This window comes from Argopecten irradians, chromosome 16 (genome assembly GCF_041381155.1).
Source record: "Argopecten irradians isolate NY chromosome 16, Ai_NY, whole genome shotgun sequence".
Taxonomy (NCBI): domain Eukaryota; kingdom Metazoa; phylum Mollusca; class Bivalvia; order Pectinida; family Pectinidae; genus Argopecten; species Argopecten irradians.
The window spans coordinates 23,306,990-23,323,696 of record NC_091149.1 but is presented as its reverse complement, the minus strand read 5'-3'; the positions used below and the strand labels follow the sequence as shown (position 1 = coordinate 23,323,696).

At 36.1% G+C, this 16,707-nt stretch overlaps 1 long non-coding RNA gene and 1 pseudogene across 1 annotated transcript; both read right to left on the bottom strand.

The window, feature by feature from the left end:
• Positions 1 to 1,636: 1,636 nt before the first annotated feature.
• Positions 1,637 to 2,443, bottom strand: LOC138310776 (uncharacterized; annotated as a pseudogene).
• Positions 2,444 to 10,644: 8,201 nt separating this feature from the next.
• Positions 10,645 to 13,552, bottom strand: LOC138310957 (uncharacterized). The gene is made up of 4 exons (XR_011206501.1): positions 13,357 to 13,552; positions 12,459 to 12,681; positions 11,562 to 11,784; positions 10,645 to 10,890 (listed from the first exon to the last, which is right to left on the bottom strand). It is a non-coding gene; the product is annotated as an uncharacterized lncRNA (long non-coding RNA).
• Between the last annotated feature and the right edge of the window lie 3,155 nt (positions 13,553 to 16,707).

The window sequence follows — 16,707 nt, the reverse complement described above, 5'->3', positions numbered from 1 at the left end:
TGTATGTAGAATATGTAGTTCAAGAAGACTGTTGATACATATTTTTATTCAACTTTTTTAAATGAACAAAACTGTGTACAAGCTATTGAAATATATTAATAATTGAACTTCAATGCATTGGATTTTGTGGAATTGTTTATCATATATATGTATAAAAAATAAGGAGCTCTCATCCATGTAATTATGACAATTTTTAATCTGTTCACCTTTCAATCTCATCATTTATGTATAGAAAAAAGAATGTGTCTGAGCATGATGTAGATGTACATTGCAGAGGACCTTATTAAGCTTTTGTTTTCTCTAATTTTAGGTACAGCAATCTACCCAAACCAATCCAGTGGGGAATTGACCATGAGAGAGAAGCTGTGGCAGACTACATCAAGCTGCAGAACCATGTGACATCTCTGTCTGTTGTAGAGACAGGTCTTTATCTTCTCCCTTCTCATCCCTTCATTGGCGCGTCCGGAGATGGAAAGGTTACAGATTAGTCTCTGTCTACTGAAAACAGTGTGGGAGTATTGGAGATAAAATGTCCTTTCTCGGTACGGGGTAAGATTATCCATGACATGGAAGTCTATCAAATTGTTCAGATGAGATCAAAAGATTTTTGTTTAGAAGAGACAGAAGAGGGTACCACCAGGCTGAGAAGGAATCATAATTATTATGCACAAGTGCAGGGAGAAATGGCTGTCATGGGTGTCACATGGTGTGACTTTGTTGTGTGGACCAGAGCAGCAAATGGAAACTGCTTCATAGAAAGAGTACATTTTGATAGTGATTTCGTTTCTAACATGATGACTCGTTTAGTTGAATTATATGTCAAACATATCTTACATGACTAACTCATGTGACTAGCGGATATCATGTGTTTTGAATATACTGGACTGTGTGGCCTGGATCTAGTATCAGCAAATACAGTAATATATTTACTGCAACAGTGTATCTGATTACCTGGTACTAAATCAATTATGCAGATATTTCCACATGCTAATATCATTTCTAACCAAAGATTTTAGTGAAAAATTAATACTGTTCATAAAAATATTATACATTAAACCCTGTTAACTTCAAAGAGTTTTTTCCCTTTAATGAAATACAAAAATGTAGTTACATTACAAAATGAGTTACAAAATGTAATGTACATATGTTGTGTAAGTCGCTTTTTACATTCTGTTATCATATTAAGGGAGGGTAATGGCTGATGTCCAATCCTATTGGAGCAAGTTCACTGCCAATAGTTTGATTTAAATTGAAAAAACCCTATTGAAATGTTATCTGTATACATGCATGAACAGAATCTTTCAATATAGAAACCACAACCACAATTAAATATCTCAGCTGTGACATGTTTGTGTAATTTATTCTTTTTTTTCAAACAATATCCAATCATCAGTTCATTTGATACACCTGTCATGAGAGAAAGTTTCTGATCCATTAAATATTAACCTTGCTCTAATATTAGACAAGGGAATTTATATATTCATGTTTCCTGTTGTTATTACATTATAACTTATAAGTTATATTTATGTACATGTACTCCAACCAAATAATTACAAAAAACGTATGATCTAATACAGAGTTATAATGAAAGCAGTATTGATAATCTTATGATTACTTTTAACAAAAAAATGCATGACTATACAATAGGCACATCCAGGTTGGTTAACCAGCAAGCAACCTTGAAACAATTTGAAGCAATAGGTGCCAAAGATAACGGCAATACACCATTAAACAAATGGAACTTTTTCACTCGACCAATGGTTCTTTCAACATGAATTCTGACTTTAGCAATTGATTGTGTTTGAAAAACCTCTTCAACAGTGAACTGTGATTTACGCTTAAAAGGTGGTATATTTAATGAACACTTTCTCTCTGGGAGTAAATCTGAAATAGTAAAACCTTTATCAGCCATAACATTATCTCCTGGCTCTAATAAATCCAAAAAACCACTCTCCATAACAATACGGCGGTCAGATACTTTTCCACCCCAAGCATCTGATACATATGAAATAACACCTGAAGGTGTAATACCAATTAAAAATTTCAAAGTCACATTATGTTTGTAATTTGAATACAACAAATTCTGGTTCACAAGACTTTATGACCTCTGTACAAAAAATTCTGTACAGTCTACTATAATTCTTAAATTTGGAAAGGATTTGAACGCTTCAGGCATGTTCTGGTTTACTAACTGTCGGGAAGGATACACATTAATTAATTTCAACTCTTCATATAAAAGACAGATCCATGACACAAATAAATTTGAAAAAGTACTACAAGAAATATCAAAGCGATCAGCAATGTCCTGCACAAACAGACCCAACTTCAGTCTCATCAATACTGCCAGCAGTTGATTAGGCAATGAAATGGAAAGTTTCATAGGTCTTTTCCTGTCTCCTGGAGTGTTCTGTCCATCCCAGAAAGTCATATCCTGTGCTTTAATTTTGAGAAAGTTGAATAACCATAAAAAAAACCTCCAAAAGTGGGTAAACCAGTATAAAAACGAGTTGCCTTATCATTCTCTTTGATTTTTTCCACAGAAAAAGTCAGTTTTTTTTTCTTTCTCTCTGAGAATGATGCTCTCCTCCCTCAAACTGATGTTCTCCTCCAAGACAGGATCACACTCGGATTGAAGACCTGTATTTACATAATTTTTCACGTCTTCTGTCTTATCAGTGACAATGGCATAGTCATGATGGGCCATGGACAGTCTGAGCATTCCGTCTTCTCTTTCCTTTTGCCTCTGAGCTGCCTCCTCAAATGTCTAAAATGTTCAACAAGATATACAGCATATTAAACATACATTTTAAGAACATGAATAATAATTACATAAACTGTACATGTACTGCATGCATGTTGAAAATAGTGTGAAGTTTAGTTTGGATTATTTCCCTTGGATTATACCCCTTTGGTTTGTGTATGTACTGGTAAGGCGAGTCTATATGAGATTGTCTTGTGGGGGTCAGTCTATGGTCAGTGATAATTATATGACGTAGTCGCTAATTAACAATAGGAGAGATAAGAGTTCATGTAGTGTTCTCAGTATTAATTAATTGACACTATTAGCGTTATCAGTCTGACTGTTATAAGTGATCTTAGAGTTTGTTGATTAATGTGTGTATAAGAAGTAAATATATAATTGTCCTTAGTGTATTAGTACATGATACAGAGTCTGAGGGACTGTAGTGTATAAATATATATGAGATCATTGTTATGGAGTTAGAATGTCCAGTTCCCAGGGTGTCGGGTTCTGATCTGGGCTTAGTTGGTCAAGTTCCCAGGTCTCAACTTTTGGGTTAAAAATAGGTATGAGGTCATTTGGGGAGGGGGTAGTTTGTTGTGTTGGTCACTTCCAGGAAAGGTTCTATATTAAGCATATGATGTCATTCTAAACTTAGAATTCTGTGGTACCTATGTATATCTATGTTGTAGCTAAAAGTAGTAATTGATGTCATTAGTCTAAAATAGTCGGTATAAAAAAGGGATGTTGGGCCTTATTTGGGGCTTTTATCTTGTTAGTGCTGTAGAAGTTATGTCGGGAGTTGTGAATCGGGAGACTTAAAGTTGTTGTTAGGGAGATTAAAAGTTTTGTGTATTTCTTGGATTTTGGATATTATTCGACACTGTGTTGTGTATAGTTTTGTTGGCCCTGCAGGTAGGGCGTTAGAATTGTACCTGCTGCCCCTATTGCATGATCGTAAAAGGCGACTAAATTTAGGATCTTATATTTTTCTCTTCTTCCTAACTGACTTTAATCTTTCCTAATGCCTCCCTTGGCACCGCCTCACTTTTGGCCTTGGGTTGAGCGTTCGCCCCTGTGAGGAAGGCTCTGGGTTCTGTCCCCTGGCCGAGACAAACCAACGTCTGTAAAAGTGGTAGTTTCTGCTCCTGCTTAACGCTCAGCATACAGGGAGTGGGACGACTGGTTTGCCCGTTGTCAGTATAATGTGACCGGGTGGGGTGTGTGTGCTTGGTGTCTTCGGCGGCATGCTCCAGTGATATAGCACTATAAAAAGGGCAAAAGTTCCACTATACAAGAAGACACAACATGAATATACCGCAGTCTCCCGAAACACGCACCTCGCACAACATACACACGCAAAATACCGCATACATGGGAGGCCGTCCTTACATGACCATAGCTGTTAATAGGACGTTAATTAATCAAACAAACAAACAAACAAAGTATAGTTTTGTGTATAGTTATAGTTTAGTTACTGATTTTGTATGACATCTTATGATTACTGGATATAACCCCATACTTTGATTTTACTTAACTTCAGCTTTCCGGGATTTACTTTGAGTAAATTTACTAAATATAGTTATTATTCGGAATATATTGGAAATATTAGTTGAATTCAAACTCCTGGATTACTTCCTGGCATTTCCGATTTCGATTGGAATAAATTATTTGTGGCAAGTATTGGGAAATAAATCTTTGATTACACTTAATAAAACTTAATTGAACTTTATATTTCTGTGTATGTTGTTTTGTTAAGAATTAGCCGCCTGACAATGGAATACCTGACGACAGGATAAGTTTATCTTACAAAGTTGAGAGTAACAAAAACCTTACAATAGAATACACATAAGGCAAGACATTTGAGTTTTAACCAATTATATATGTATTTTAATTATGTTTATTTTCATGCGTTTTTATTGCACAAGCTTAGGGCAATCTGTTATAGTGGTCTGGCACAGACCCTGGTAATTATAGGGATCCTGATGAATCCTTAAATTGGAAATAATATACATGTATCTTAAGATACATGATATTTGTATTTGTACAAGATATTTGTATTTTAAATAGAGATCTGTATAATTCAAATTTGAATATCTGAAATGATGTTGTAAAAATCATATGCACATCCATTTTAGAGACTTTAGTCAGGTGCCAGAAACTCTCTATTAAATGTCCATGAATTTATTCATTTGAAGTGCATTAACTGTATGAACATATATATATGAACGTATATTGGGTACTGGAAGCTTTGAATTCAAATAATTGAAAAAAACCCAAAAAAACACTATCATAGAATATCTAACAATATTTGTTGTAATTGGGAAACAAAATAGATAAATAAGCTAGCTCTACAAAATAATCATAGCATTTAACAATACGATTAATTTTTAGAAAACTGTGTGTATTTGTTCACACTTAATTAGGCCTAAAAGGAAACGTACATTGTAGGTACAATGCCATTTTGAATGTACTTGACTTTCATCTAATTCGGTCTTAATTTTAAAAGCCATACCGTTACCTACTTTACTTAAATTTCGTCGGAATGCCCGATTTGATCTACCTGGGCTGACTGGTTTCTTCTTATAATGGAAGACTGTCGGCGTGTAGTCCACCTCGGATCTATCGTAAGCGTGCCAGCCGCTGACGAAATGGTCAGAGCACACAAACGAATTTGACGTAGGCTGCCAGTCCCTTCGATTGATAACTTTGATCCAAGATCTTCTCTTATGTTTGTCCACGGGAAATCTAAAAAAAATTCACTCCGCGTTCCTTCGCCTGTCCATTTGAACGATTAGTACAGCTCCAAACACTGCAGCCCTTCACCATCTCGATCTCGTAGCGAATGTAAACAAACAATGACGGTTTGTCCCCCCAAGCCGTTTGTACGCATGCGCCAGCATCTATCCCGCAGTTAAGCCGAAACGAACTATTGTGTCATATATTCCTACAATCCAGGGATAGTTCGTTTAGTATCCATCGAACAATAGACAGGCTTTTAACGTGTAGGTGTCATGTGGCGTATATGTCTGCATGGCTAAGATTCGCGCATCAATTTGATAACCGATGGATTAGTATTTCTTGGCGTTCGATGGTCAAACAAAACGAGACTTAAAGGCTGAGACATTTTAAACATGTACAGGGAACGAATTATAGTCGATGGTTTCTTGACAAAGTTTGAAACAGGGGACAGAATTGTGATTGTCAAGAAATTGGAAAACCCGCTTCCTAAAAATGAAAATCGGAGGAAAATATCGAGCAGTTGTCAAACACATAGGTCAACCCAATGAAAATGTCACCTGTTCAAACTGCCTGCAGACTGGTCACTTTTTCAAAGACTACACAAACGACCATCGAAGAACGCCGGACATATCCAAGCTAAGTAGCCATCATTATGGGAAAATAAAGAAGATTCGAGCTCTGAAAGCTCAGATACGAGTTCTGACGACGAAAGTGGAAAAGCTGACGACGATGAACACACGGTGAAACGGGATGATGATCAGAGCGAACGTCAGGAAAAAAGAAGGAACGCCCTTGCCATTATTTTCCTGTACAACTGACGCAATCAATGAAAAGAAAGCAGCAGAATCCCCCAGACGGGAAAGTGTCCAAAAGAAACACAAGAAAGGACAACAAGGATGATGACACAACAACTGTAAAGGAGCAGAATCAAGATTGCCAAAGACAAATTGACTCATTTCTGAAAGACACTCCATCTCGGAAATCCAGTCAACTATGTCCAAGTGTGCAATGCCCTTTGGAGGACATCAAGAACCCTCCAAAGAAGAATTGCTAATACTTATACATGTAAGTAGAACTATGACACAAAAACTAAAGAAATTGACATTTATTGAGAAAATCAACAGAAAGTACAGAGTGTAAACTATGCTGTGTTTTTTCATTAATATTAGTGTGATATATATAAGATACCATATATAGGAAAATAGTATGTAGAATCATTTATCCTCCAATAACGTTTTGTTACGTGTTGTTACGTCGCATACGATTGGCTGATACACTGGAATATCACTTGATAAGATTGAATTGTAGCGATTAAACCTTCGATATATTTCTTATGATATACAGCTATAAGATCAGACTATTTTGTTTCAATTTCGTAAGAATGAACGTTTCTTCGATTTTGTTTGTGTTGTTAAATGTATGTTCTATTAACAGCCAGGGTCATGTTTAGGACGGCTTCTGATGTATACAGTATGCAGCGTGCGTGTTTGGGGGAGTGCGATACATTCGTGTTTGTTCTTCATTATAGTGGAGCTTTTGTCCTTTTTATCACTGAAGCAGGTCGTCGAAGACACTAAGCACAGCCCTACCACCCGGTCACATTATATCGAAAACGGGCGAACTGGTATGCTGAGTGCTACAAAACACACATTCGCACGTCATACAAGAACATATCGCATACATTGAAGGCAGTGACCATGAACATGAGCATGACCCTGGCTTGTTATAGAACGTTACTTCAATCACACAAACACACAAACTTTCATTAGAAGCCTGCTGGATAACAGGTGAAAGCTACCTGTGAGTAGAATTTTTTGTTGAGTGAACCTGTTTAAACTTCGGTATATGATAAAACAAATTGTTGCTACGTAACACTTTGGTAGACACACTGGTATATCTGTGGGCTGGAATATATTAGAACTAGACGCCCTGGCTGGTTATGCATCATCTGTCGACCGAGTCACATGTTCACAGTTAAGGATTTGGCAGCAACTGTCTCTTATGTCGGTAATGAGGACACAGCCGTCAGGTACTGTGTTGTAACGTGGACACCTGTATACAATAATATGAATTATAAATACACCAAACCACATTTTGTTCCTTAGCAAAAGAATTATTATACTGCATGGATATCTAGTAGTTTACATGGTTCCTACAGAAAAAAAGTACACAAAATTTGCTCATACTGAACTCCATGATTAGTACCGATTTGAAATATTAACTACTAATTACTCACATTTTGCCCGTTCATCCTGCCACATTAGTTCTTTACATGCATACAAAATCCGTAATTTAAATTCAGATACTTTCAAACTACATTATTTAATTTTTAGATTATTTCCACAAAGATGGGAATATAATATAAACTCAAAATGAATTTTCAAGAATTTTAACTGGATAGAAGCAAAGGGTGATTTACGAGAAACACAATAGTGGTTTTTCTACCTCTGAGAACACATATATTTGCCAGTTGTAGCCTCTGTACAGACACATTTGAAATCATAACCATCCGTCAACTTCTGGTCTTGTTGGTACGAAACGCCTTTGTAGACACAAACTGGTGGATCTGTGGGCTGGGACATAGAACAAGACGCACCAGCTGGTGATGCATCATCTGTCATCTGTCGACTGAGTCACAGATTTACAATCAGGAATTCGGCAGCAACTGTCTCTGGTGTCGTTAATGAGGACACAGCCGACAGGTAAGGTATTGTAACGTGGACACCTGATATAGAATGAAATACAATTTTACTAATTCAAAAGAACATAATTATATGGAAAGCTAGAATCACACATCATATTTTTATTTGTCAAAAGAATCATTACGATGAAGGGACATGACAGTGTTACGATGAAGGGACATAACAGTGTTCGTGGAGATAGTGACAAAGTACTATTGAAGCAATACATAATTGCATCTTTGCAATGTATAAGCACTCATTGTAAGGAATGTGCCATAACAGGAAAATGTAAATTGATTTCATTTTTGACGAACGACATAAAGCGAGAAAAATTAAGTACTTGGGCATGATATGTCATTTACACAGTTTCAAAGAACAGAACATCTACCAGTACTTTCTAAGCACATACAACAGCATTAGTTCGTTATGGACCCTGTTTAAATCGTTACCTTTTATGGGTTCTGTCCCCTGGCCGCGATACACCAAAGTCTATAAAAGTGGTAGTTTCTGCTCTTGCTTAGCGCTCAGTACACAGGGAGTGGAACGACTGGTTCGCCCGTTGTCAGTATAATGTGATCGGGTGGAGTGTGTTGCTTGGTGTCTTCGGCGGCGTGCTTCAGTAATATAGCACTGTAAAAATTTGTTTGTTTGTTTGTTTGATTTATTAACGTCCTATTAACAGCTATGGTCATGTAAGGACGGCCTCCCATGTATGCGGTGTGTTGCGTGTATGTTGTGCGAGGTGAGTGTACTGGGAGACTGCGGTATGTTCGTGTTGTGTCTTCTTGTATAGTGGAACTGTTGCCCTTTTTATAGTGCTATATCACTGAAGCATGCCGCCGAAGACACCAAGCAACACACCCCACCCGGTCACATTATACTGACAACGGGCGAACCAGTCGTCCCACTCCCTGTGTGCTGAACGCTAAGCAGGAGCAGAAACTACCACTTTTATAGACTTTGGTGTGTCTCGGCCAGGGGACAGAACCCAGAGCCTTCCTCACAGGGGCGAACGCTCAACTCAAGGCCAAAAGTGAGGCGGTGCCAAGGTAGGCATTAGGAAAGATAAAGTCAATTAGGAAGAAGAGAAAAGATAAGATCCTAAATTTAGTCGCCTTTTACGATCATGCAATAGGGGCAGCAGGCACAATTCTAACGCCCTACCTGCAGGGCCTATAAAAAGGCCAACAGTTCCACTATACAAGAAGACACAACATAAATATACCGCAGTCTCCCAAAACACGCACAACATACACCCAACACACCGCATACATGGGAGGCTGTCCTTACATGACCCTGGCTGTTAATAGGACGTTAATTAATCAAACAAACAAACAAAAATACCTCATATGATGTCTCGAAAAATGTGAGAATATATTGTTTCTAGCATTATATAGGCTTTGTAATACAATTTTTGAAAATGTATTGCAAACGCTTTTCAGTATAATGGGACCAGGTGGGGTTTGTTGTTTCGTTTCTTCCGTGGCATTTGTCAGTGATAGATCACTATAAAAGGACAAAGATTTCAACTAAATAATAAGACACAGCACGAATATACAGCAGTCTCCCAAAACATTAACTTCTTACACGCAACACATCGCATACATGGAAGGCCGTCCTTACACGACCTTGAATGCCATTTAATTTTAAAAGAAAAGAAACAGACATAGTCAATTAATTGCCTTTGTTGTGAATCAGTTCACAAGAATCAAATGTCATAAAACATTTAAGGAACATATTACATGTCACTCTTCTTAACATACAATATGCATTTTACACAGGTCTCAGTTCAATCTAAAATAACTTTTAGTTTCAGTTGACATTTGTACTGTTCAAAATGTTGTTAATTTAAAATAATCCAGTGGTCTTGGCGAAATGATTCATTTGTGTGTTTTTTCTCTTTCATATTTAGGCCACATTCCCAAACAGTCAATTTATTTCCATTTGTTAGTAGTTATTGTAAAGTGACTTTCACTGTCATGTTTTCACTTAGACATTAATAAGTCATGTGAACAAGAACGTCTAACGTGCATGAATTGTTTTGTATCTAGCGTTTATAAGGCATCGTACATGTTTGTCCATTTCAATGATTTTTATCAACTTATCTCATCAAACCTTGTGGTTTTCAATATATTATTGAAGAAAGAATAACATGATGGTCAACATTTCCATATTTATGAAGCATGCTAAATATATAATTGTATTCACAATTTACCACTTTTCTCCGCCCTTGTTTGACTCTGGCTGGTAATAGGGCGTTAATTAATAAAAAACCCAAGCCCCTACAATGACAGCAATAAGATCAATACGTATATAAGTAGGATAATGCCGACCTGCTAAAACATCTGCATAATCCCTTCACAAACACATTTCAGGTCACAACCATCAGCCCATTTCGTACCTTGCGTGAAATGTTCACCGTTGTACAAACATGTGACTATAATGTAAAACCGAAAGAATGCTGATGATCGTCTCTAAAGATATTTTTTATAGAAAGGACTTACCATGAACTTTTCTGTGACTTTAATCAACTCGGAAACATCACAATTCCTAATCATGTAGAATAGTGATCGTGCTATTTTTTCTGCCATGGTTGTAGGCAGAAACATTGTCTTTACTGTATTGGAAGAGCTGTCAATGACGTCCACCGACGAAGTTGGAGGTCCAAATTTGCATATGCGTTTTGTTGGTTCTGTTAATATTTTTACCTTGATCAGTGATGATAACCTAGTGAAAAAAGAATGAATAAAATATTTGGCAAATGTAATCAATATTTGCTTATTTTCAAATTTTGTATCAAAGAACTTTCAAAATATTGTGTCAAGAAAAATTATGTGGGGAATTTGATAGGTGATAATTTGATGGATGTAATATTACAGATGTTGGCACGTTATGTCCTAGAGTGATTGTAACGGGAATTTCTTCTCGTTCCGGTTTTCCCACAAGGTTCTATAAGAAACACAGCTCGTATTTATGTTCGATAACGGTTTATTACATGAACGGTAAGCAATAACATAGACAGTGTACGTTAGATTGTTTTGATCATATGACATATGTTCACAATGACACGACACATCATGGCAACAGTTCCACTATACAATAAGACACAACATGAATATACCACAGTCTCTCAAAACATGCACCTCGCACAACATACACGCAGCACACCGCATACATGGGAGGCCGTCCTTACATGACCATAGCTGTTGATAGGACGTTAATTTATCAAACAAACTATAAAAAACACTTAAACTAAATAAGTTTAGCCCTACTGTCAAATTATGCTGTAATGTATATTTATAGTCTGCATATCATTTCAGTTTGAATTAGATCGGAATCTACATAATCAAGTCAGCTGATGATCGTCTCTAAAGATATTTTTTATAGAAAGGACTTACCATGAACTTTTCTGTGACTTTAATCAACTCGGAAACATCACAATTCCTAATCATGTAGAATAGTGATCGTGCTATTTTTTCTGCCATGGTTGTAGGCAGAAACATTGTCTTTACTGTATTGGAAGAGCTGTCAATGACGTCCACCGACGAAGTTGGAGGTCCAAATTTGCATATGCGTTTTGTTGGTTCTGTTAATATTTTTACCTTGATCAGTGATGATAACCTAGTGAAAAAAGAATGAATAAAATATTTGGCAAATGTAATCAATATTTGCTTATTTTCAAATTTTGTATCAAAGAACTTTCAAAATATTGTGTCAAGAAAAATTATGTGGGGAATTTGATAGGTGATAATTTGATGGATGTAATATTACAGATGTTGGCACGTTATGTCCTAGAGTGATTGTAACGGGAATTTCTTCTCGTTCCGGTTTTCCCACAAGGTTCTATAAGAAACACAGCTCGTATTTATGTTCGATAACGGTTTATTACATGAACGGTAAGCAATAACATAGACAGTGTACGTTAGATTGTTTTGATCATATGACATATGTTCACAATGACACGACACATCATGGCAACAGTTCCACTATACAATAAGACACAACATGAATATACCACAGTCTCTCAAAACATGCACCTCGCACAACATACACGCAGCACACCGCATACATGGGAGGCCGTCCTTACATGACCATAGCTGTTAATAGGACGTTAATTTATCAAACAAACTATAAAAAAACACTTAAACTAAATAAGTTTAGCCCTACTGTCAAATTATGCTGTAATGTATATTTATAGTCTGCATATCATTTCAGTTTGAATTAGATCGGAATCTACATAATCAAGTCAGCTGATGATCGTCTCTAAAGATATTTTTTTTATAGAAAGGACTTACCATGAACTTTTCTGTGACTTTAATCAACTCGGAAACATCACAATTCCTAATCATGTAGAATAGTGATCGTGCTATTTTTTCTGCCATGGTTGTAGGCAGAAACATTGTCTTTACTGTATTGGAAGAGCTGTCAATGACGTCCACCGACGAAGTTGGAGGTCCAAATTTGCATATGCGTTTTGTTGGTTCTGTTAATATTTTTACCTTGATCAGTGATGATAACCTAGTGAAAAAAGAATGAATAAAATATTTGGCAAATGTAATCAATATTTGCTTATTTTCAAATTTTGTATCAAAGAACTTTCAAAATATTGTGTCAAGAAAAATTATGTGGGGAATTTGATAGGTGATAATTTGATGGATGTAATATTACAGATGTTGGCACGTTATGTCCTAGAGTGATTGTAACGGGAATTTCTTCTCGTTCCGGTTTTCCCACAAGGTTCTATAAGAAACACAGCTCGTATTTATGTTCAATAACGGTTTATTACATGAACGGTAAGCAATAACATAGACAGTGTACGTTAGATTGTTTTGATCATATGACATATGTTCACAATGACACGACACACATCATGGCAACAGTTCCACTATACAATAAGACACAACATGAATATACCACAGTCTCTCAAAACATGCACCTCGCACAACATACACGCAGCACACCGCATACATGGGAGGCCGTCCTTACATGACCATAGCTGTTAATAGGACGTTAATTTATCAAACAAACTATAAAAAAAACACTTAAACTAAATAAGTTTAGCCCTACTGTCAAATTATGCTGTAATGTATATTTATAGTCTGCATATCATTTCAGTTTGAATTAGATCGGAATCTACATAATCAAGTCAGCTGATGATCGTCTCTAAAGATATTTTTTATAGAAAGGACTTACCATGAACTTTTCTGTGACTTTAATCAACTCGGAAACATCACAATTCCTAATCATGTAGAATAGTGATCGTGCTATTTTTTCTGCCATGGTTGTAGGCAGAAACATTGTCTTTACTGTATTGGAAGAGCTGTCAATGACGTCCACCGACGAAGTTGGAGGTCCAAATTTGCATATGCGTTTTGTTGGTTCTGTTAATATTTTTACCTTGATCAGTGATGATAACCTAGTGAAAAAAAAGAATGAATAAAATATTTGGCAAATGTAATCAATATTTGCTTATTTTCAAATTTTGTATCAAAGAACTTTCAAAATATTGTGTCAAGAAAAATTATGTGGGGAATTTGATAGGTGATAATTTGATGGATGTAATATTACAGATGTTGGCACGTTATGTCCTAGAGTGATTGTAACGGGAATTTCTTCTCGTTCCGGTTTTCCCACAAGGTTCTATAAGAAACACAGCTCGTATTTATGTTCGATAACGGTTTATTACATGAACGGTAAGCAATAACATAGACAGTGTACGTTAGATTGTTTTGATCATATGACATATGTTCACAATGACACGACACATCATGGCAACAGTTCCACTATACAATAAGACACAACATGAATATACCACAGTCTCTCAAAACATGCACCTCGCACAACATACACGCAGCACACCGCATACATGGGAGGCCGTCCTTACATGACCATAGCTGTTAATAGGACGTTAATTTATCAAACAAACTATAAAAAAACACTTAAACTAAATAAGTTTAGCCCTACTGTCAAATTATGCTGTAATGTATATTTATAGTCTGCATATCATTTCAGTTTGAATTAGATCGGAATCTACATAATCAAGTCAGCTGATGATCGTCTCTAAAGATATTTTTTATAGAAAGGACTTACCATGAACTTTTCTGTGACTTTTAATCAACTCGGAAACATCACAATTCCTAATCATGTAGAATAGTGATCGTGCTATTTTTTCTGCCATGGTTGTAGGCAGAAACATTGTCTTTACTGTATTGGAAGAGCTGTCAATGACGTCCACCGACGAAGTTGGAGGTCCAAATTTGCATATGCGTTTTGTTGGTTCTGTTAATATTTTTACCTTGATCAGTGATGATAACCTAGTGAAAAAAGAATGAATAAAAAATTTTGGCAAATGTAATCAATATTTGCTTATTTTCAAATTTTGTATCAAAGAACTTTCAAAATATTGTGTCAAGAAAAATTATGTGGGGAATTTGATAGGTGATAATTTGATGGATGTAATATTACAGATGTTGGCACGTTATGTCCTAGAGTGATTGTAACGGGAATTTTCTTCTCGTTCCGGTTTTCCCACAAGGTTCTATAAGAAACACAGCTCGTATTTATGTTCGATAACGGTTTATTACATGAACGGTAAGCAATAACATAGACAGTGTACGTTAGATTGTTTTGATCATATGACATATGTTCACAATGACACGACACATCATGGCAACAGTTCCACTATACAATAAGACACAACATGAATATACCACAGTCTCTCAAAACATGCACCTCGCACAACATACACGCAGCACACCGCATACATGGGAGGCCGTCCTTACATGACCATAGCTGTTAATAGGACGTTAATTTATCAAACAAACTATAAAAAAACACTTAAACTAAATAAGTTTAGCCCTACTGTCAAATTATGCTGTAATGTATATTTATAGTCTGCATATCATTTCAGTTTGAATTAGATCGGAATCTACATAATCAAGTCAGCTGATGATCGTCTCTAAAGATATTTTTTATAGAAAGGACTTACCATGAACTTTTCTGTGACTTTAATCAACTCGGAAACATCACAATTCCTAATCATGTAGAATAGTGATCGTGCTATTTTTTCTGCCATGGTTGTAGGCAGAAACATTGTCTTTACTGTATTGGAAGAGCTGTCAATGACGTCCACCGACGAAGTTGGAGGTCCAAATTTGCATATGCGTTTTGTTGGTTCTGTTAATATTTTTACCTTGATCAGTGATGATAACCTAGTGAAAAAAAAATAGAACGTTAAAATATTTTGGCAAATGTAATCAATATTTGCTTATTTTCAAATTTTGTATCAAAGAACTTTCAAAATATTGTGTCAAGAAAAATTATGTGGGGAATTTGATAGGTGATAATTTGATGGATGTAATATTACAGATGTTGGCACGTTATGTCCTAGAGTGATTGTAACGGGAATTTCTTCTCGTTCCGGTTTTCCCACAAGGTTCTTTAAGAAACACAGCTCGTATTTATGTTCAATAACGGTTTATTACATGAACGGTAAGCAATAACATAGACAGTGTACGTTAGATTGTTTTGATCATATGACATATGTTCACAATGACACGACACATCATGGCAACAGTTCCACTATACAATAAGACACAACATGAATATACCACAGTCTCTCAAAACATGCACCTCGCACAACATACACGCAGCACACCGCATACATGGGAGGCCGTCCTTACATGACCATAGCTGTTGATAGGACGTTAATTTATCAAACAAACTATAAAAAACACTTAAACTAAATAAGTTTAGCCCTACTGTCAAATTATGCTGTAATGTATATTTATAGTCTGCATATCATTTCAGTTTGAATTAGATCGGAATCTACATAATCAAGTCAGCTGATGATCGTCTCTAAAGATATTTTTTATAGAAAGGACTTACCATGAACTTTTCTGTGACTTTAATCAACTCGGAAACATCACAATTCCTAATCATGTAGAATAGTGATCGTGCTATTTTTTCTGCCATGGTTGTAGGCAGAAACATTGTCTTTACTGTATTGGAAGAGCAGTCAATGACGTCCACCGACGAAGTTGGAGGTCCAAATTTGCATATGCGTTTTGTTGGTTCTGTTAATATTTTTACCTTGATCAGTGATGATAACCTAGTGAAAAAAAGAATGAATAAAATATTTGGCAAATGTAATCAATATTTGCTTATTTTCAAATTTTGTATCAAAGAACTTTCAAAATATTGTGTCAAGAAAAATTATGTGGGGAATTTGATAGGTGATAATTTGATGGATGTAATATTACAGATGTTGGCACGTTATGTCCTAGAGTGATTGTAACGGGAATTTCTTCTCGTTCCGGTTTTCCCACAAGGTTCTATAAGAAACACAGCTCGTATTTATGTTCGATAACGGTTTATTACATGAACGGTAAGCAATAACATAGACAGTGTACGTTAGATTGTTTTGATCATATGACATATGTTCACAATGACACGACACATCATGGCAACAGTTCCACTATACAATAAGACACAACATGAATATACCACAGTCTCTCAAAACATGCACCTCTCACATGCACCTCG